The sequence below is a fragment of the Pongo abelii genome, chromosome 5 (genome assembly GCF_028885655.2).
Source record: "Pongo abelii isolate AG06213 chromosome 5, NHGRI_mPonAbe1-v2.0_pri, whole genome shotgun sequence".
NCBI lineage: Eukaryota > Metazoa > Chordata > Mammalia > Primates > Hominidae > Pongo > Pongo abelii.
The window spans coordinates 115,197,475-115,218,948 of NC_071990.2; the positions used below are offsets into that span (position 1 = coordinate 115,197,475).

The window sequence follows — 21,474 nt, forward strand, 5'->3', positions numbered from 1 at the left end:
TATTATGTGGCCTCTTCATGTTGGCATATGGGAATTGGGGTTCAGAACAGCAGCACAAAAATTAATACTGTTGCTCTGGTCACTGCAATTGCCATGAGTAATAAATTATCCCTTAACACAGGAGTCTTGAGTCTAATACTAGCATGATGAAACTGTGGCTGGCTAGCTTGTTAGCTTGCAAATAGGGTAAAATTTCAGATTGTTTAAGGAACCCAGAATAGACTACATAGCCCTCAGATGACTGTGGGGAGCTCTCTGAAATAGGGCCATCCTTAGTTACTTGGAGGAACTTTCCAGAGGGAAAGCCGACTCATTTGTGTGCACTTTGTTGTTGGTTGTCCCAACGATGGGAGTCAGATAATTAGAAAAGGTGGTAAGAAATTTGTCCCTGAGTCTGGGCGCAGTGGCTCGTGCCTATAATCCCAGCACTTTGGGAGGCCAAGGCAGATGGGTCATGAGGTCAGGAGATTGAGACCATCCTGGTCAACATGGTGAAACCTTGTCTCTCCTAGAATACAAAAAATCAGCCAGGCATGGTGGCGCAGGCCTGTAGTCCCAGCTACTTAGGAGGCTGAGGCAGGAGAATTGCTCGAACCTGGAAGGTGGAGGTTGCAGTGAGCCATGATCACAGCACTGCACTCCAGCCTGGCGACAGAGCGAGACTCCATCTCAAAAGAAAAAAAAAAGAAAAGAAAAAAGAAAAGAAATTTGTCCCTGAGTTCAGCTGAAGTGAGTAATAATATCACCTGGGCCTTAGAAGGCAGTCAGCTCCAACTCAACTCACTGACCAGAATTGTTATAGATGATAGAATTGCAACAGATGTCAGATTCTGAATCGTCCCTAAAACATCCAGCTATACCTGGATTAATGCTGCAAACCAAGTAGAAAGGTCAAATGAGAGCCTTAAGAAGAAAGCCACTGACTTTCCAAGGTAGACCTTGTTGGTTTATGGTATTCAGAACTCTGAGTGTCATGATTAAGGTCAATACTTTGTCCTGCTGCTTGGGTATTGTTGATAGTCCCTTAATTAAATGCTATACGAGACAAATGGAATTGAGCCTCTGTACATCAGATTAATCACAGTGATCAATGGAGTCACATATTCATGTGAAATTTTGAGTTCTGCCAAGAACGTGTAAGGGTGGATGGTTAGAAGAGGAAGATCTGTCTTGGTCCCGAGTGTCCCTGCATAATCTTGCTAAGTATGCCAGATTGCAAGTCTTATCTGTCTCCTGAGACTGAGCATTTTTGCAGCTAGACACATAGACAATTAAGTGGGTCAGGGTAACTGTACAGTGACTCTCGTGTAACTGCTCACCATCAGGGTAAGGGAGATTGGCTTGTTTGCTGCTTGTTCAAGAAGTTTGGACCCTTGGATCTGGGTTTCTCTTTTGCAGTGCAACCCACTAAGTGTGCAGGTGGCATTTGGGTCCATTACATATTCCCTGTGGGAGTTGGGGGCAAGAGGAACTGACAAACATGTTGATGCTCATGCTGCTTTCTGTGCTATAAGCAATAAAGTACTTTGTCTCCTAACCAGGATTTTTGTGACTTCTGCCAGCATCCATGAAACCAGCAGATTAATTTATTAGCTTGCAAGAAGGGTAAAAGTGTAAATGCTTTACAGTTCATGACAAAATGTAGTCATCCCTCCCTCAGTAAACATGAAGGCTTGGTTCTAGAACCTGCTGCATATATCAAAATCCATGCATACTCAAGTCCCACTGTTGATCCTGCAGAACCCGAGTGTAAAAAAAGCTGGCCCTCCATATACATGGGTTTTTCATCTGGGGAACGCTGCCTTTGGTTGAAATGGGATCCCACATGGTTCAAACCTGTTTTGTTCAAGGGTCAACTGTAATGCCAAAGCATTGTAAGCAATGAGAATTTTTTTATACTATAAACCCACAGAATCTAGGAGTCATCCTAATTTGGATGAATAAAATATCCAAATTAGGATGGCTCCTAGATTCTTTCTGATCATAGGTGGAAAACAGAAAATTCCTAGGAAATTTTACGTATGTTTTGGATAGTTTAATTGGAAAACTCCATCAGATTGATAGTGGTCCTGTTTCTCTGGAGAACCCTGACTAATGCAACCATAGTAAAAGGATCAGTACTATGTCACTTACAAATAAGCTGAGTTCTGCATAACTGCAATCTGGTACACTGCAGCTCTCCCATCTTAAAAAGTTTCTTTCAACTATTACACTATAGAAACTAAAGAAGGAAATAACTGAAAAGGTCACTTAATTTTTGTATTTTGCTGAGTTTTCCTTTACAGTATATTTCCAAGTACTTTAAAAGTACTTATAGCAGGCAATAAAGATTTTTGCTCTTCCCAATAGAAAGTTATTCAGTATGTTTATAATAAACCAGAATTTAGCTTAACTCATTTTACTCTATTAAACAAAAATTTTCCATTTAATTGTTTCCTTTGTTACTACTCACTGCTTTCCATTACAGTATACTTGCAAATGCACATTGGCTAGGTAGAGGGTTGAAGCAAGGTTAATTGGATAATTTTACTTTTATTTCTTCATTTTATTATCTTAAAATTTTAGGATAATAGGTATTCCCTAAAATTGTAGATTCCCCATAAGTTAATTTGTAAATTAAAATTTGGTATATTAAAATTATATTTTAAATCATTTAGAGACTACCCTTGATGGAATTTTATGCCTTTAAAGTATTTTCCCTAAGTTCTTTTTCGATGCCCAGCAAAATTCTGATGAGTTTTTCTTTCTTTCCTCCCTCCTTACATGCCTTTTCTTTTTTTTTTTTTTTCAAGAACTATCTATACTTTCAAGACTGTTTTGTTAACAACATAGATGAGATCCTAGGATGGTTTCTGTAGTAAGAATTTTGTGAATTTTATGAATTTTAATCCCTAAAAATTTTACTGGGAAAAAAAATGTTGAGCCCTACATGTAATAAAATTACTCTCTTTTTCAAATGTTTAATGACAACTTTATACTTTTCTGATTAATGTTCATAGTCAAAATGTTATACAAAAGAACTGTGCTATTAATAATGATTGTAACATAAATGATGTAGGGAAGTCTCTCTTGGCAGACTGATCACTTCCGTTTTATACTGTTTCTACCTTATCATTTCTGAAACAGGAGTTTTCATGCTTCATTGTATATAAAAATCCCCTGGGAATTGATTGAAAATGCCAGTTCCTTGGCCTACCTTCTATATTTCTGAATTGGAAGTTCTGGACTGAGACGCGGGGAGTCTGCATTTTAACAAGCTTCTCAAAGTGATTCTGATATAGATGAGCCAAGATCCACTTATTGACTACTGCATGGTATCTAAACTTGACTAATGCTTGGTATCCAAACATTTTCTGCACGTCAGTGTAGCACACTTAGATTTTTAGCTAAAGTTTTCTTATAAATTGAATCATTTAGCTCATGTTAACTGGGTAAGTTAGTGGGGCCTGACTTCTGCCTTTTGCCACTAGGCACCATGATAGTTTGAAATGGATTAGTATTTGTTTATTTTTATTATTTATTTATTTATTGTTTTTTGAGATGGAGTCTTGCTCTGTCACCCAGGTTGGAGTGCAGTGGCATGGTCTCAGCTCACTGCAACATCTGCCTCCCAGGTTCAAACAATTCTCTTGCCTCAGCCTCCCGAGTAGCTGGGACTATAGTCATGCACCACCACGCCCAGCTAATTTTTGTATTTTTAGTAGAGACAGGGTTTTACCATGTTGCCCAGGCTGGTCCCAAGCTCCTGACCTCAGGTGATCCGCCCACCTCGGCCTCCCAGAGTGCTGGGATTACAGGCGTGAGCCAACGCGCTTGTCCAGGAATGGATTAGTATTTGTAACTAGGGTTGAATGCATAAAACTTTGAGTTGTATAGAATTTGAGTTTTTTGTTTTATATGTCATTTAATAGAAAATAAGAAAATACAGACAAAAAGGAAAAAAATTTATCATGCATCTCTCTTCCCAGCCCTTAATATCATTTTGTCGCACGTGCTTCCTTACTTTTGAAATACACATAAGTCGGCCGGGCGCCGTGGCTCATGCCTGTAATCCCAGCACTTTGAGAGGCTGAGGCAGGTGGATCACATGAGGTCAGGAGTTCGAGACCAGCCTCACCAACATAGTGAAACCCCATCTGTACTAAAAATAAAAAAATTAGCTGGGCATGGTGGCACCTGCCTGTAATCCCAGCTACTTGGGAGAGTGAGGCAGGAGAATCACTTGAACCTGGAAAACGGAGGTTGCAGTGAGCTGAGATCACACCATTGCACTCCAGCCTGGGTAACAAGAGTGAAACTCCGTCTCAAAAAAAACAAACAAAAAAGAAATACACATAAGTCTATGTAAGCAGGTGAGGATATATGTTGTAAAACAAAAATTGGGATTTACTGTTCAAATGCTGTCTTATAAACACGTAATGTATTAAATTTGCCTTTCCCCTCTCAATAATACATTTCTGTATAAATACATGCAAAAACATTTCGTGAATAAATTAAGATTTAACTAAACCCTGTTAGATTAAAAAAAATTTTGGCTCTTACAAATAGTGCTTTCTTTAAATCTGTTAAAATACGTCTTCATGCATTGGTCCAATATTTAGCTTAAAAAGCTTTTGATACATAGTTATCTATATGTCCATTAGAATTATAAAAGTGTACATTAATGAAGCATAGGGGACAGTGGTAATTATAGTTTTTGTATGTTTACTACCTTTTTTTTTTTTTTCATCTTCTGGTTCTTTGGGTGAACTATAACTCCTAACATCCTGCTCTGCCACCCATCCTGGGCCAGGATCCTGGTAGGGTTGTAAAGCACATAGCCTCCATCCTCCCATTCCAGGATGTGCTTGTGATCCAGTTGGGCCAGAATATTTTCCCCAGACATTGCTGATAGAGCAAACTGGAGAAACTTATTTTATTTGCTTTTGGCTGTCTTCCCTGACCTTAAGGAGAAGCCCGTTCGTACAAAGAGGAACTGAGAAAAATACAGAGGGAAGTAAAGAGATATAGATGATAGACAGAGGGAGAGCTAGCTAGTTAGCTAGCTAGAAAGAAAACACTGGAGCCCCTGGATTGAGCCATGCCTGAAAGCTAGCACTGCCTCTAAACTCCCCAGTTATAAGGGCCAATAAATTCCCATTTTTTGCTTGAACTAGTTTATATGAATCTCTCTTATTTATAACCCAAATAGCTTTTATTAATTCATAATGCAAATTCAAAATAAAATACAAAAATTCACCCTTCTTATCAGTAAATAATTTTAATAGTTATACAAACTAATTGCCTATTATGTGGTCCACAATTTTAAACATGTAAGCTCTTAAGCTTACGTGATTTATCACTCGCTTCTAACTATGTAAATATCTAACTTTGTAGGAATACTGCACTTTAGCAAAACATGATTTTTTTCAGAGACTGAATATTTAGATAAATAAAAAGTTTCTATGGCTTCACATTTCAAAATTTCATCCTATAATATTATTTTAAATTCTCAAGTTGCAGTGAAAATATGGTTGCAGTTATAAAAGTTCAGTTTACTCAGCTTTTCAAGAACACATTAATGTGCAAAGACACTATTACATAACTTTGCTTTGCAGTTGCACTTTTCCCATTTGAGAGAACTGTTCAATCATACTTTTGTCGTTATCTCTTAGTACTTGTATAGTTTTTGACACAATTGTTGTACAGTAGCATATAAAGCTACAGAAATATGATTGGCATTACTTTATAAACTAAGGACACAAACACTGTTGCATCTCTTATTTTTCCCATTTCTGGTTTGAAGTTTCACATGCCATATTAACTGAAAGCATTGTATCTCTTCCTAAACATCTTTACTCTCAAATTGTCAAAGAACTCTAGGAGATGATGGAATTAAAAGCAGGTCAGTCCTGGTGAACAGATGGCACTGAGGTCCGCAATAGCTCTTCATTGCCACAAGGTGTCACAGAAGGAAGAGCTTGCACAGACTGGCCACCCTCTGCTGTAGGGAGACCCTTGCTGGTCCAAACCCCTGTCTAAATAGCAATGACATCCCTCTGTAGTTCATTCCCATTCCCTGAGGATCATCTGCTATTTTCTAAAACACAGCCAGCCTGTGAGCATTGCTGGATCCAGGGAAACAAGTATTGCCCATGTCCAAATCAGCCCTATTCCATGAACGCTTAAGTCCTTACCTTCTTTTAGAGGGTTAGGGAGAGCTTTCAATTTTTATGTAATTTTAAACTTTCAGAATAATTGCAAAAATAGTATGAGAAACTTCTGTATACCATTTCCCCAGATTTGCCAATTATTCACACGCACTTTTTTTTTTTTCTAAACCACTTAAAAGTAGGTTGGAAACATTTCAGTGTGTATTTCCTAAGAACTAAGACATTCCCTTACATAATCAGATAAAGTCATCAAAATTAGGAAATCTATATAAATCTTATCTAATTCAGGGTTTGTATTAAAATTCCTACAAACTATCCCAATAGTTTTCTACAGCTCATTTTTCTGCTAATTTATAATATAAGTTTTCTGCTAAAACTATAATTTAGATCCAATCCAGAATCGTATATTACACTTAGCTGTGATGTCTGCAGAAATACCATAGGAGTGATGTTGTGTCCTTAGTGACCATGACAGGAGATGCATTAATCTATTTTCCTTATCTACTGGTCTTGTTAACTTTGATAAGTAGGTCAAGGTGGTGTCTACCAGCTTTCTCCACTGTGTAGTTTTCATTTTCCCTTTGTAAATAAGTTATTTGTGGGAATAGACTTTAAGACTCCCCATGTGGTTCCTTAGTGTTTCTCATAGAATGGTTAGATGGGTTCTAAGAATGGATGTACCAATAGAGTTGAAGAAGATGGCATTTTTATGATCTTGCCTCAGAAGTCGCATAACTTTACGGCCCTTCTTGGATGAAGCAGTCACAAAGGTGCACCCAAATTTAAGATGGGGGGACATAGAGCCCATTACTCCAATGTCAAGGTGACATTTCAGAAAAACATTATGGATTGAAAGGATTATTGCAGCCAACTTTGAAATACTCTGTTAGCCACGCTGGGCAGTACCATGCCTACTGAATCATAGCCACTTACTCCCAGCAGTACCACCCTCCCACTCTGTGTCCAGTCTGTTTAATTTTAGGCCTCTGTGAACCCTCTTAAGATTGGCATTCTCAAGAGAGCCCTGGGATTAACATCCAGTGAATTTGTTGGGGCCCAGGTGTCTCATGTGCCTGTTGCTGCCACTGTGCAGTGCAGCAGATGATGGGGGTGGCACCCTCCTGTGAGTCATGTTAGCAAAGAGGAGAACAAAGGCAAGTAAAAAAGACCCTAATATTGCCCTTTATCCCAGAGCCACTTAAAAACAACAGTTGACTTTTCTTTTTTTTTTTTTTTTGAGATGGAGTCTCGCACTGTTGCCCCACCTGGAGTGCAGTGTTGCGATCTCGGCTCATTGCAAGCTGCGCCTCCTGGGTTAAAGCGATTCTCCAGCCTCAGCCTCCCAAGTAACCGGGATTACAGGTGTCCGCCACCATGCTCAGCTAATTTTTTGTATTTTTAGTAGAGATGAGGTTTCACCATGTTGGCCAGACTGGTCTCAAACTCCTGACCTTGTGATTCGCCCACCTTGGCCTCCCAAAGTGCTGAGATTACAGGCGTGAGCCACTGAGCCCGGCCCAGCAGTTGACCTTCTAACCTCCTTTATTTTCAGTTATCTTTGGATGCCACTTGTACACACTGGTCCTAGGATCTATGCACAACTCACAGTTGACTTTTCCCACCCTCTGCCCCAAGGCCATCTAAATTCCACACTGTGTATATGATTCCTGAGACAGTGGAAACTTTTGGAACTCTGTGTTCCAAACATAGAATAGAACTCTACGTTCTACTCCTTGAATGGGCTGAGGCTTTACAAATTTTCTACTTGTAAAGTGTATTTAGCAGCTGTGGGGATAAGAGGTTGGTGACCTCTTAGGTAGTAATCTGCCTCATCATATTGATCTAGTATGAGGTAGCCAAAAATATGTTTTTATGAAAGAATATTGTATATATATGTACACTACAAATTGGCAAAAGATTTGAAAAGACACGTCACCAAAGAAGATTTGCAGATGTCAGGTTCTTTAAAAGGTACTCAACTAGGGAAATGCACATCAAAACCACAATGAGTTGCCACTATACACCTGTTAAAATGGCCAGAGTTAGAAAGACTGATCACCTCAAGTGTTAACAAAGATGTGGGGCAATTTGAGCTCTTATACACCATTGTTGAGAATGTAAAATGGCACAACCACTATGGAAAACAATTTGACAGTTTCTTTTAAAAGTTAAACATTTGGCCGGGCACAGTGGCTCAAGCCTGTAATCCCAGCACTTTGGGAGGCCGAGGTGGGCGTATCACCTGAGGTCAGGAGTTGGCCAGCCTGGCCAACATGGTGAAACCCCATCTTTACTAAAAATACAAAAAAATTAGCTGGGCGTGGTGGTGGGCACCTGTAATCCCAGTAACTCGGGAGGCTGAGGCAGGAGAATCGCTTGAACCTGGGAGATGGAGGTTGTAGTGAGACAAGATGGCGCCACTACACTTGAGCCTGGATGATAAGAGCGAGACTCTGTCTCAAAAAAAAAAAAAAAAAAAATTCGTCAACCAGGCACAGTGGCATGTGCCTATAGTCTCAGCTTTTTGGGAGCATTAGATGGGAGGATAGCTTCAGCCCAGGAGTTTGAGGCCAGCCAGGGCAATCTAGCAAGAACCTGTCTCTAATTTTTTTTTTAAAGTTAAACATACATCTATCATGTGATCCAGCCATTCCACACCTAAGTATTTATTTAAGAGAAATAAGAGGATACAAACATATAAAGATTTGTACATGAATGTACATAGGGGCTTAATTTATAATAGCAAAATACTTGAAAAACCCAACAACCTGTCCATTAACAGGTGAATGGCTAAACAAACTGTGATATAGCCATGCAATGTGATACCATTCTGCATTAAAAAATGAACTATTGATATATGAAGCAACATAGATGAGTTTCTATTGTGCTTAGTAAAAGAAGCTAGACAAAAATAAATACATACTTATAATTTCATTTATATTAAATTCTAGAAAATGCAAACTATAGTGATAGCACATCAGTGGTTGCTTGGAGATGGGAGGAGCAGTGGGAGGAGCAGAAAGGGAAGGATTACAAAGAGGCAAGGGGAAATTTTTGGAATTTATGGATATATTCATTATCGTGACTGTGTGGATGATTTCATAAGTGTATATGCAGGTCAAAACATAAAATTGTTTATTTTAAATATGTGCAATGCAGCATGTTGTACATAAATTATACATCAATTAAACAAGTGTATATCCATTACACATGCTTATAATATGAATATTTCAATTCACAGGCTGGAGGATGAAGTAAAGTCATATTTCTTTTTTTTTTTTGAGACAGAGTCTCACTCTGTTGCCCAGGCTGGAGTACAATGGCACGATCTCAGCTCACTGCAACCTCTGTCTCCCAGGTTCAAGCGATTCTCCTGCTTTAGCCTCCCGAGTAGCTGGGATTACAGGCGCTCGCCACCACACCCAGCTAATTTTTGTATTTTTAGTAGAGATGGGGTTTCACCATGTTGGCCAGGCTGGTCTTGAACTCCTGACCTCGTGATCCACCTGCCTTGGCCTCCCAAAGTGCTGGGATTACAGGGGTGAGCCACCGTGCCCAGCTAAGTCATATTTCTTTTTGAGAGACTCCCATTCCATCTATTCTTTGATCTCTTCAGGATCTCCACTGTGATACATTTAAGAATTCTGAGGTGCTTTGTCTAAAAGGGCCATAGTTACATTATGAGGAAATCTGATGGTCTGCTGAAGCAGCCCATTTGCTGCTGCTGTTGCTGTTCCCATCAAGGAGTCTTCAAGGTGCCAGGTAAGGAGAGGCCCTGGCATCAGCCACATGCTCTGCCCAGGACAAGTGCTGTCTTCTCAATTTACATCCAAGAATATACATAGTCTATTTCTTTTAACTGCACACAGATTATTTGCTCCATATAAATAACCAAGGACATTATGGCCTAGAAAAGCAGTGCTGTAAATGATAGTATAATTCTCAAAATCTAGATCTTCAATAATAAATAATTTCATAAGAGGGCCACCACCTAAGTTTTCTTCTTTTGAAAATCTTTTCTTCTGATTGTTTTTTTAGGGAAGGATCTAAATCTACATTTAATCAATGTTTATTGTTCTCCATAGTCCTTAAAATCCTAGGCTTTAGCATCTGTCATAGATTTAAGTGACCTCAGACTAATCTCTGAGAACAACGGATGGTTACTTGCTTTATTTTTATAAATAATTTCGTAACATTTTTTCCAAATGAAGAGCATCAAGTCCAAATGCTGTCTTCCTCTCTAGGGAGTGAAACTGCCATTAACTGCAAAAGGGCATTCCCTGGTTGAAACAAATATGTATGTTAAGTTTTCCTCAAAGAAGCATCACACGCCCTGGGGACAAGAACTTGGAACTGGCCTTGGGATGGGTAGAGGATTGGCCTCCCTGTATCTTCAAGTGATGAGAATGCAGAGGTTCTCATGAAGGGGCCCCCAGAACCTGTGCCATCTCAGTCATCCTTCCCCAGGGGAAGGTGCTCTGTGGATGCTAAATTCAAACATCTGAGATAGGAGTGGAGGCTCTTAATGCATAAGGGAAGTCCAGGGGTCAGAGCAGCCAAGGCCCTTCAGCTCCTTAATATTTCTAATATTAGACACACAAACAAAAAGCAGTCTGGGAGTTTGTAAGAATAGGCTAGCCAATCCAGTGACCCCTACTCATAGCTAGATGTGCTTCTTCTAGATGAATTCCAGTGGCAGAGAAGGAGGGAGTTCCTGTACAGTGATTGCAAGACCGAAGATGTGAGTTTGCTACCATTTGTCATTCAAAGCTGCCTAAAAATGTAGGGGCAGCTGTGTGGTTGGGCTCTTCAGAACTGCTTTGTTACTGTCCCAACCACTGTTTAGGGCTGTGTAAACTAAGTCCACTCCTCTCCTTTGGCATACACTCGCCTGCTGAGACACAAGCAGGAGGTGGAATCCATTGTCCATCCTCTGTCAGTTAGGAGGGGCTTTGAAGTGCTGGCCACATAGGGGGTTTTTGTGAGTTTCCAGGCCGTCTGCTCCATGGGTGCCGATACATTTGGAGGATGATGCCAGGTAGCAGCCTGAAGAAGAGCTGAGAGAGTAATGGCCAACATACAAAAAAGCTCCCATGGTGCTTGCCCTGGCCTTTGCCTAGTTGTGGCAGTTGTAGAGTTTTGACACATTCAAGATGACCATACCATGAAAGCCAGCACAATCAACTATGGGCCATTTTGAGGGTACTGGGGCTCACATGTTGATATGGTTAGGCTTTGTGTCCGCACCCAAACCTCATCTTGAGTTATAATCCCCATAATCCCCACCTGTCAAGGGAGAGACCAGGTGGAGGTAATTGAATCATGGGGGTGGTTCCCCCATGCCATTCTCGTGATAGAGTGAGTTCTCATGAGATCTGATGGTTTTATAAGGGGCTCTTCCCCATTTTCCTTAGCACTTCTCCTTCCTGCTGCCTTGTGAAGAAGGTGCCTTGCTTCCCCCTTGTCTTCTACCATGATTGTAAGTTTCCTGAGGCCTCCCCAGTCATGCTGAACTGTGGGGTCAACTAAACCTCCTTCATTTATGCATTACCCAGTCTCGAGCAGTTCTTTATAGCAGTATGAAAATGGACTAATACACATGTCCACAGTCACTGGTTTTATGAACTTAAATCTTTTTATAGTAAATATAAAATTCCTGTGCCAGAGTTCCCTATGAACTACCAAAAAAAGCAGTTACACAGGTAGGTGTCATTGTGGCTTCCAGCAGCTTACATGTTGAAATTACCCAGATTTAGGGAAGTGCTTTTTGATTCCACCAAAAAGCTGAAGAATCTAAATGAGGTATAGATGGGGCAAAAAAACCTCTAGTTAGCAGTAACCTTTGCCAAGGAAGGGTTAGTGGGGGTCTGAGAAGAAACTAAAACCCCAAATTTAAACACTTGTGATTATCTGTGCTCTGTGGTCCATAACACCAATTATCAAAGTTGCGTGAAATACTTTATATTTCATAGTACAGTATAATTCTGTGAACTGCAGTGTTGAAAAATCTATAAAGTAGAACAAACCATTGAATCAGCTAAGATGCTTTGGGCTAAATGTAACTGAAATCATAATTCAAAATGGCTTAAGCAATAAAGACATTTATTATCTCCTTAACAGGGAATCTAGAATAGGGTAGGCTTCAGGGTTGGCTGATGCAGCAGCTCTGCAGTTTTGTCAGAGCCAGGTTCCTTAGATGACATTTTCTACCATCCACAGAGTTAGTGTCATCCTAAGGTTGGCGTCAATTAGGGCAATGGTCGTCCTTCTTCTCATCTAGTAAGACAGAGGAAGATATGATGGGGTCTAAGTTCTTCTTGTCAGTTTCCTTGGCCAGGCTTGATCATAGGCCCATACTGAACTGGTAATTGTGGCAATGGGAAAGACATGCACTTCTTGGTTTAGAGTCCAGAGGTTTCCATCTTATGCTGAGAATGGGTTACACATGTAGAGATATTGATCCCTTCAGGCCTTAGGGCTGCCATTTGTTCTTGCCCCAAAGCCACTGTCACATCTCGCCAGTCATCTCCAAGCAGAGTGGCCTCTTCCTTTTATCCTACAGGCTATACAAGCACTGTTTTTTTTTTTTTTATTTGTCACATCACAAAAAAATCTAGAAGCATTGGCTTAGGTGATGGATACAGTTCCTTTCCAGACGCATGGAGATGTGTAGAACAGAAGTATATCTCTTACTAATATCAGGGTAAGAAGGAAGAAGGGGTCACGGATGATGCATACAAAACTTCCATGCCCACAGGATATAAATAAAATCCAAATCTGATAATCATTTATTAGACCTATAAAAATCAAGTCAAAATTTCCTCAAAAGAATTGATTGAAAAATCCTTAAAATGGTGAAGAAGATTGCCAAGCCAAGAAAGGGCACTGAATGAATGTAAAGTCTTTCAAAGTGTGATTGTTTTAGGTAAAGCAATCTGATGAATTTTTCTGTTTTCATATTACATACAATATGTTTATGTTTCAGTATCTCTCATGTGCTTTCGTGATTTTGATATCTTTAATAGAGTATTTAGATATTTTATTGTTTAAGAGTAGATGATACTTAGCATTCATCCATGTCAGGCAAGAACTGTATTAATTCATTTAATCTTCACTATAGGCCCATGATGATATACAATTTTTAAAACCATTTTGCAAATGAGAAAATTGAGAAATAGAGAGGTTAAGTAATTTGCCCAATAAAACACAGCTAGTAAGCACCAGAACCTGTGACTGAACCCAGAAAATTTAGTTTCCAAATTGTTTTTATTATAAGTTGATTCAGGATGCTCTGGAAGACACAGTGGTCTAATCCAGTGGGTACTAAATGTTTGTCTATGAGCCGCAATAAAAAAATAAAATATTTATTATAACCTAATGCACACACACTAAAAAATCTTAAAACAATACTTACTATGGAGGCAAGCATTCTGCTATTTCTGTTCCATTCCATTCTCTTCTTTGTTCTATTCTTTTTTTTTTTTTTTGAGACAGAGTCTCGCTCTGTCGCCCAGGCTGGCATGCAGTGGCCTGATCTCAGCTCACTGCAAGCTCCGCCTCCCGGGTTCACACCATTCTCCTGCCTCAGCCTCCTGAGCAGCTGGGACTACAGGCGCCCGTCACCACGCCCGGCTAATTTTTTGTATTTTTAGTAGAGATGGGGTTTCACTGTGTTAGCCAGGATGGTCTCGATTTCCTGACCTCATGATCCGCCCGCCTTGGCTTCCCAAAGTGCTGGGATTACAGGCGTGAGCCACCACGTCCGGCCTGTTCTATTCTTTAAAAAATCAGCTGTGACCCACAAAATTAATTCTAGGACTAGTAATGGGTCACGATAAACAATTTTTAAAACCCTGGTAATATAATAGAATTGAATACAGCAATTACGGTGATGACTTAGATGCTCAATGGTTGTTTTAGTCTGTTTGCGCTGCTGTAACAAAATGCCATAAACTGAATAGCTTATAAAGAACAGAAATTTTTTCTCACAGTTTTGAAGGCTAGGCAGTCCAAGATGAAGGCACCAGCAGATTCAGTGTCTGGTGAGGACCTGTTCCTGGTTCATAGACAGCCATCTTCTCTCTGTGTCCTCACGTGGTCAAAACGGAGAGGAGGCTCTCTGTAATACCCTTTATAAGAGCACTGATCCCATTAATGGGGGCTTCACTCTCGTAACCTAATCACCTCCCAATGTCTCCATCTCCTGATACCATCACCTTAGGGGTTAAGATTTCAACATATGAATTAGGAGGGTTAGGGGAGAAACTTCAAACCATAGCAGTGGTCATTTTTGAGCCAGAGGCCTAGTTCAGGAAAAACATGGAGGTGGCAGGCTGAAGATTAAAGGCATAACTGGGTTCCAAAGCAAACTGATCTCAAGGTTCCAAGAGAACTTTGAAGGGTTTTGAGTTGTGAGTAATTAACTGGATATAAGAGCTGGGAGTCAGTAGCAAATAGTGGAAAACTAATCAAAGGTATGTGGATGAGACCACTGGGGAAGAATGTGTGAAGTGGGAAGACAAGAGGCCCAGAACAGAACTGCAAGGAACAGCAGTGTTTATAAGAGGAGGTGAAGAAGTGCCTGCTGGAGAGGAAACTGTGGAACTGGAGTAGGAGGAGGCCATGGGGAAGCATGGTGTCAACAGAAGCCAAGAGGATTTGGAGATGTAGCTGGTGTCAGCTACAGCAGAGTGATCACATATCAGAGGTGCTGAAAATTGTTTGTTGGATCAGTATTTATGATTCAATAGTGTATTATATTAGTTTGTTCTCATGCTGCTAATAAAGACATACACAAGACTGGGTAATTTATAAAGAAAAAGATTTTTAATGGACTCAGTTCCACATGGCTGGAAAGGACTCACAATCATGGCGGAAGGCGAAGGAGGAGCAAAGGCATGTCTTACATGGTGGCAGGCAAGACAGTATGTGCAGAGGAACTGCCCTTAATAAAACCATCAGATCTCATGAGACTTTTTCCCTATTATGAGAACAGTACAAACAAATGGACAAAAATTCCATGCTCACGGATAGGAAGAATCACTATTGTGAAAATGACCATACTGCCCAAAGTAATTTATAGAATCAATGCTGTTCCCATCAAGCTACCATTGACTTTCTTCACATAATTAGAAAAAACTACTTTAAATTTCATATGAAATCAAAAAAGAGCCATATAGCCAAGACAATCCTAAGGAAAAAGAATAAAGCTGGAGGCATCACACCAGCTGACTTCAAAGTATACTGCAAGGCTACAGTAACCAAAACAGCATGGTACTGGTACCCAAAGAGATATATAGACCAATGGAACAGAACAGAGGCCTCAGAAATAACAACACATACCTACAACCGTCTGATCTTTGACAAACCTGACAAAAACAAGAAATGGGGAAAGGATTCCCTATTTAATAAATAATGCTGGGAAAACTGGCTAGCCATATGCAGAAAACAAACTGGACCCCTTCCTTAAACCTTATACAAAAACTAACTCAAGATGGATTAAAGACTTAAACATAAAACCTAAAACTGTAAAAACCCTAGAAGAAAACCTAGGCAATACCATTCAGGACATAGGCATGGGCAAATACTTCATGACTAAAACACAAAAAGCAATGGCGACAAAAGACAAAATTGACAAATGGGATCTAATTAAACTAAAGAGCTTCTGCACAGCAAAAGAAACTATCATCAGAGTGAACAGGCAACCTACAGAATGGGAGAAAATTTTTGCAATCTATCCATCTAACAAAGATCTAATATCCAGAATCTACAAGGAACTTAAACAAATTTACAAGAAAAAAAAAACCCATAAAAAAGTGGGCAAAGGATGTGAACAGACACTTCTCAAGAGAAGACGTTTATATGGTCAACAAACATGAAAAAAAGCTCACCATCACTGGTCATTGGAGAAATGCAAATCAAAACCACAATGAGATACCATCTCATGCCAGTTAGATGACATTGAGGGTCTTAACTGACCACAGAATTCAATATGAGATGAAAGTATGAAGTAGCTACCAGAAAATTGAATGCCATTTTAGACTGCATTAATAAAAAATTGTGTCTGGAGAAGGTTTTGGAGTATTGCACCTACAAACCATCTATAAACAATTATAAAAGAATGAAGGCCATGTGCTCAAACTAGTCAAAAACTAAAATAGGAGGAAAAATAGGATAGAGAAGGAGATGGCCTTTGAAATGGGCCTTGAAATATTCGTAGAATTTTGATAGGTAGAGATGGCAGTCAGACATTCCAAACTGACTTAATGTGTTTTTGTTTTTGTTTTAATTTTAGAGACAGGGTCTCACTCTGTCACCCACACTGGAGAGCAGTGGTATGATTATGGCTTATTGCAGCCTCAAACTCCTGATCTCAACAGATCCTCCCGCTTTAGCCTCCCGAGTAGCTGGGGCTATAGGCACAAGCCATCATGCCCTGAGGGCCAGCTGCAGCCTTGTTTTAGAAATAGTTTGGAATCAGGGGCTAGAACAGTAGCCAGGATTCTGGCTTTCTCTCTCACCTCACTGTTCTCTTCATGCCTGCTTCATTCATCTCTTTTTGCAGATTGGCATCTTCTGCTTCTTGAATCCCCATGCAGAAAACGTGGCTACCAACAGCTTCTGAATCCACCTGCAGAGAGACTGACTGCTCTGTTATTCCCCCAGCATCTGTGAAGAGGCTCTGACTGGCTAAAATGTTAGTATAGTGATCACCCCAGGGTTAGGCAACCATGGCTGGTGAAAAGGAAAAATGTTATGAACCTGGCTGTGCCAAGCCACCTGAGGAAGCTTGTAGGAGAAGGGGTCAGTTTGCAGAGAAAGGGGAGGCCTGGGCAGACGACACAAGAGGTGCCCATTACATCCCTCTAGAGGTGAGCTGTCTAAAATGGTAGGCACTGGCCACCTGTACTTATTTAATTGTAAATGTAAATTTCTTAAAATTTCCTTAGACACATTAGCCTCATCTCAAGTGCTCAGTAGCCACATGTGGCCAGTGGCTACTGTATTGAGCAGTAAAGATATAGAACATTTCCCTCATTGCAGACATAGTGGACACCTCTCCTTTAGAGTTATCTGTGGTTCTACCAGCAAAAACCCAAGAGTTCCAGCTAGAGAAACAGCAAATTTCTCTGGGACGTGAACAACTAGAAAACATCTCACCTTGTCCTCCAATAACTTGGAAAGAATTTTTTTGGTTGGAGACCCCAGAACTGGTTCTTGCTTTTTTTTGTTTGTTTGTTTGTTTTGTTTTGTTTTTGAGACAGTGTCTTACTCTGTCACCCAGGCTGGAGTGCAGTGGCATGATCTAGGCTCACTGCAACCTCCGCCTCCTGGATTCAAGGGATTCTCGTACCTCAGCCTCCTGAGTAGCTAGGACTACAGGTACACACCACCACGCCCAGCTAATTTTTGTGTTTTTAGTAGGGATGGGGTTTTGCCATGTTGGCCAGGCTGGTCTCGAACTCCTGCCCTCAGGTGATCCACCCACCTCGGCCTCCCAAAGTGCTGAGATTACAGGCGTGAGTCACCACGCTTGGCCTGGTTCTTGATTATATCCGATTTGAACACTGAGCAAAGCCTCCTAATCTCATCATGCCTGAATTCTTAGACTACCTTACCCCCAAATTTCAAAGATAATTAATACAATCATCCATCTCATCTTTGTTATGTCAGGGTACCAGACAAATGCAATTCCTTTTAGTTAACTGTCTTGTCCAGTTCCCGTAATGTTCTGTTTCTTCTGCTGGTTTCCTTCTTAGTCCTGTCCATTATGCCTTATCAAAACTTTACATGGCAGAGATGGCTAGCTGTCCCCTAAAATTCAGCATCCCCTTTCACAGTGTAGAAATGTCAGTTGAATTTGGCTGCCCAGCAAGGAACCGCATCTTCTAGCCCTTCCTGCATCCAGATTATGCCATGTGACTAGTTTTCATCAATGAAATGAGAAAGAGATTTATGACACCTCCCAGATGGGGTTTTTTAAAAGCATCATTGTTTTCTCTACTCTCTTTCCCTATCTGAATAGGAAGGAGTCTGTAGCTTTAGGGGAAGACAGAGCCACAAGATGAAAGGAGCTTGGATGTCTGAACTATTCCATGGAGAAAAGCTGCAGCCAATGAAGAACACCTGCAATGGACTCTTAACCTGGGGGTGACGACAACCACTGAAATGTGAGGGTTTATTGTTAGCATTTGTCTAGCATTACCCTAACTGATATCTAATTAATTTCCTTACATCCTCAAACTTCTTGCCTTAAATTTAATCTCCTGCCTCTCCCCCAGGAGTTCAGTTCCCCTCAAGCTTCTGGAAGAGAGGCTGCTCATTCTTCCACAGCAGCCTAGACACTATGGAGGCTGAGAGATGGTACTGGCGTTTTCTTTTTTTTTTTTTTTTTGACATGGTGTCTCGCTCTGTTGCCCACGCTGGAGTGCAGTGGCACGATCTTGGCTCACTGCAACTTCAGCCTCCCAGGCTCAAGCGATTCTTTTGCCTCAGCCTTCCAAGTAGCTGGGATTACAGGTGTGTGCCACACCTGGCTAATTTTTGTATTTGTAGTAGAGATGGGGTTTCACCATGTTGGCCAGGCTGGTCTCGAACTGCTGACCTCAGGCGATCCATCCATCTTGGCCTCCCAAACTACTGGGTGTGAGCCACCGCGCCTGGCTGGTATTGGCATTTTCTTAACTCCTAGTTGCATTGTTCAGACCACTTCACATGTGAAATTAATGCCATCCAACTTTTTTTCCTAGTTGGTGTTCCACACACAGATTGGCATTGACATTGTTATATAGCCTGCCTATGCTCAGGGAGAGAATTTGAGGATGAAAGGGAATATTGGCATCAGTGTCTATGGCAACCTAAAGAAATGTATATGAATTTGCATATACATCAAGCTCTCTAATTACCATGAGGAAAAACATGAATTGTCTCCCAGTCTGGTCCCTCTTATTAGTCTCACTTTTCTTTCCCCCATCCACCAACTGCATCATCTGTCCCATTTCCATGGGGTGTGTGGGCAGCTGAGGGAGATCCGGCATAAGACATCAGTGCCGAAAACCCTAGCCTGGAAACACCAAAAGCCAAATGAGACTCCATCACAGAATTTCTAACACATATATCCCAGGTGCAATGACCCAGTTTGTCAAACCTTTAGATTATGTGATAATTTACTGATGATTCACTTTAGAGATTTGAAAATAAAAGTACTTTTATATTTTTGTTTTTCTGAAAATGGTCCCAAAGTTCAATGATTTTCTTGCATATCTCAAATATTACAATGTAATTGGTGATTTAAGGCCAGCACATTTTTGCAGGCTATCTGAAAAGAACTTAGTTTTCCATAAAGCCCTCTAAGTTTCTTTGCCACTTATTAGATTTGTAGCTGATTCTTTCAAAGCTGACTGTGACCTTGACCTGCAGACAACAATAGCAAAATATAAATTTTGTGGAAGGCAGTAGCACTGTCTTTCTTGGATAACGTCTGCATCTCCTACCAAGAAAAATTCTAAGAGGTGTTGCCAAGCTAATGCACATGGTTAAAGTAACTGCCCCATCGCCCCTTTTCTTTCTTTCTTTTGATTTTTTTGTTCTAGGTTTACTGCACTTGCCTCTAGCAGTTATGGAATTCTATGCCACTCAAATCCTCTATCTGTTGCAAAAATGTGCATCCCAAGATGGTGCTCTTGAGCTGTGGTGGAGTATCTTCAGATAGACACTGTGGGTCCCACAATGAAGCAATGGAGAAAAAGGACACCACTAAAGAACCACCAGGGTGCAGCATTCCTGAGTGGCAGAAGCCATGCAGGAAATGGCAGTATGTACAGCTGGCACTTTGAAGAACAATGAATTCCTTCAAGGCTCTGGGCAGACATTTCAAACAGTGGCTACTAGACAGGCTTGGCATAGCTTAGACTCAATTATAGCTAGAATTATTTTATTTCTGGGTAGGTAACTGAGAGAAGCAGGAATTGTTCATGTATCTCCATATGGTTTTATTTTTAAAGAATGAAACAGCAACAAATATAAACAACTGCTGTAACAGCAGAGAGCGTAATTTCTTCTAAAATGAGGATTATATTTAGAACACTCCAAATGGGGACACACTGTCTGACAAGAAGTCAGAATATCGGAAAATGGAAGTGTCTTACTTAATTAAATAACCCTGAAGTAATTTAATATCATGAGTAGGTGAGACTTTTAAAAAGGGTTAAACAAAGGCATATCCCTAAGTAGAAATATGTAGCCCTATCACCTGCAAAACTGTCATAGATCTTTGTGTTTTATTTTCACAGATGCTGCATCTTAGTCCAGGGATTTTTAAAGTGTGGTTCCTGGAAGAGCTGGATCAGAGTCATCTGTGTTGATGGTTTAACGTAAAGATTTTCGGGCCCCAAGACTCAAGTAGGACAAGGAATTTGAATTTTTAAGCAGCTCACCTGACTTGTCTGTCCTCTAATGTCTGAGGACATCTGACCTCTGCTCTTTCAGTAAAAGCAACAATGGTTTTATGAGCATCGTCGTCACATCTCTCCACTCGAGGGATCCTTCTCATTTCTCCCAGCTGAGGTCACCCACAGCTGCTACTTCTAACTGCTGGCTTCCAGCCTGCTGTCTGCCAGCTGGCTCTACCCTCTCCTATAACACAGCAGAGAGTAGCTGTGGTCTCCTGCGTGCTCACCCTCCGCTCCCTTGGGTCCATGCTTTGGTCCTGCACTTAAATTTTACAAGCATACTCTCTTTCTCTTAAGGTAAGCAACCATTTTAAATCTCAGCAGTAAACAAAACAAAAAATCACCAGGCAACTATATCAAATCAGGTTTTTATGTTTGTTTGTGTTTGGTTTTTGGTTTTGGTTTTGTTTTTTTGGTGGTTTTTTTTTTTTTTTTTTTTTTGAGATGGAGTCTTACTGTGTCACCCAGGATGGAGTGCAGTGGAGCCATCTTGGCTCACTGCAACTTCCGCCTCCCAGGTTCAAGCAATTCTCCTCTCTCAGCCTCCTGAGTAGCTGGGATTACAGGCACCCACCAGCACGCCTGGCTAATTTTTGTATGTTTAGTAGAGATGGGGTTTCACCATGTTGGCCAAGCTGGCCTCAAACTGCTGACCTCAAGTGATCTGCCTGCCTCAGCCTCCCAAAATGCTGGGATTATAGGTGTGAGTCACCATGCCTGGCATCAAAGCAGGTTTTAACCAGCCTTTTTGTCCACTGATAACATAAAGGAGGTCAGCAGCGGCTAAGTCCTGTGCCGGAAGAGCTTTCTTGTCCTTTCACACTGCAAGAGAAATAATCACTTAGCTAAGAGGCCAATTTTACCTTTTTTAA

At 40.7% G+C, this 21,474-nt stretch overlaps 1 long non-coding RNA gene across 1 annotated transcript in view; it reads left to right on the plus strand.

The window, feature by feature from the left end:
• The window catches only part of LOC112133766 (uncharacterized), a 27,336-nt gene extending 6,313 nt beyond the window's left edge, over window positions 1-21,023 (plus strand). Inside the window, exons 2-4 of the long non-coding RNA XR_008526376.2 lie at window positions 16,717-16,848; window positions 18,178-18,322; window positions 20,444-21,023. This is a non-coding gene — a long non-coding RNA (uncharacterized LOC112133766). The remainder of the gene's footprint in view (window positions 1-16,716; window positions 16,849-18,177; window positions 18,323-20,443) is intronic.
• The last annotated feature ends 451 nt before the right edge of the window (window positions 21,024-21,474 follow it).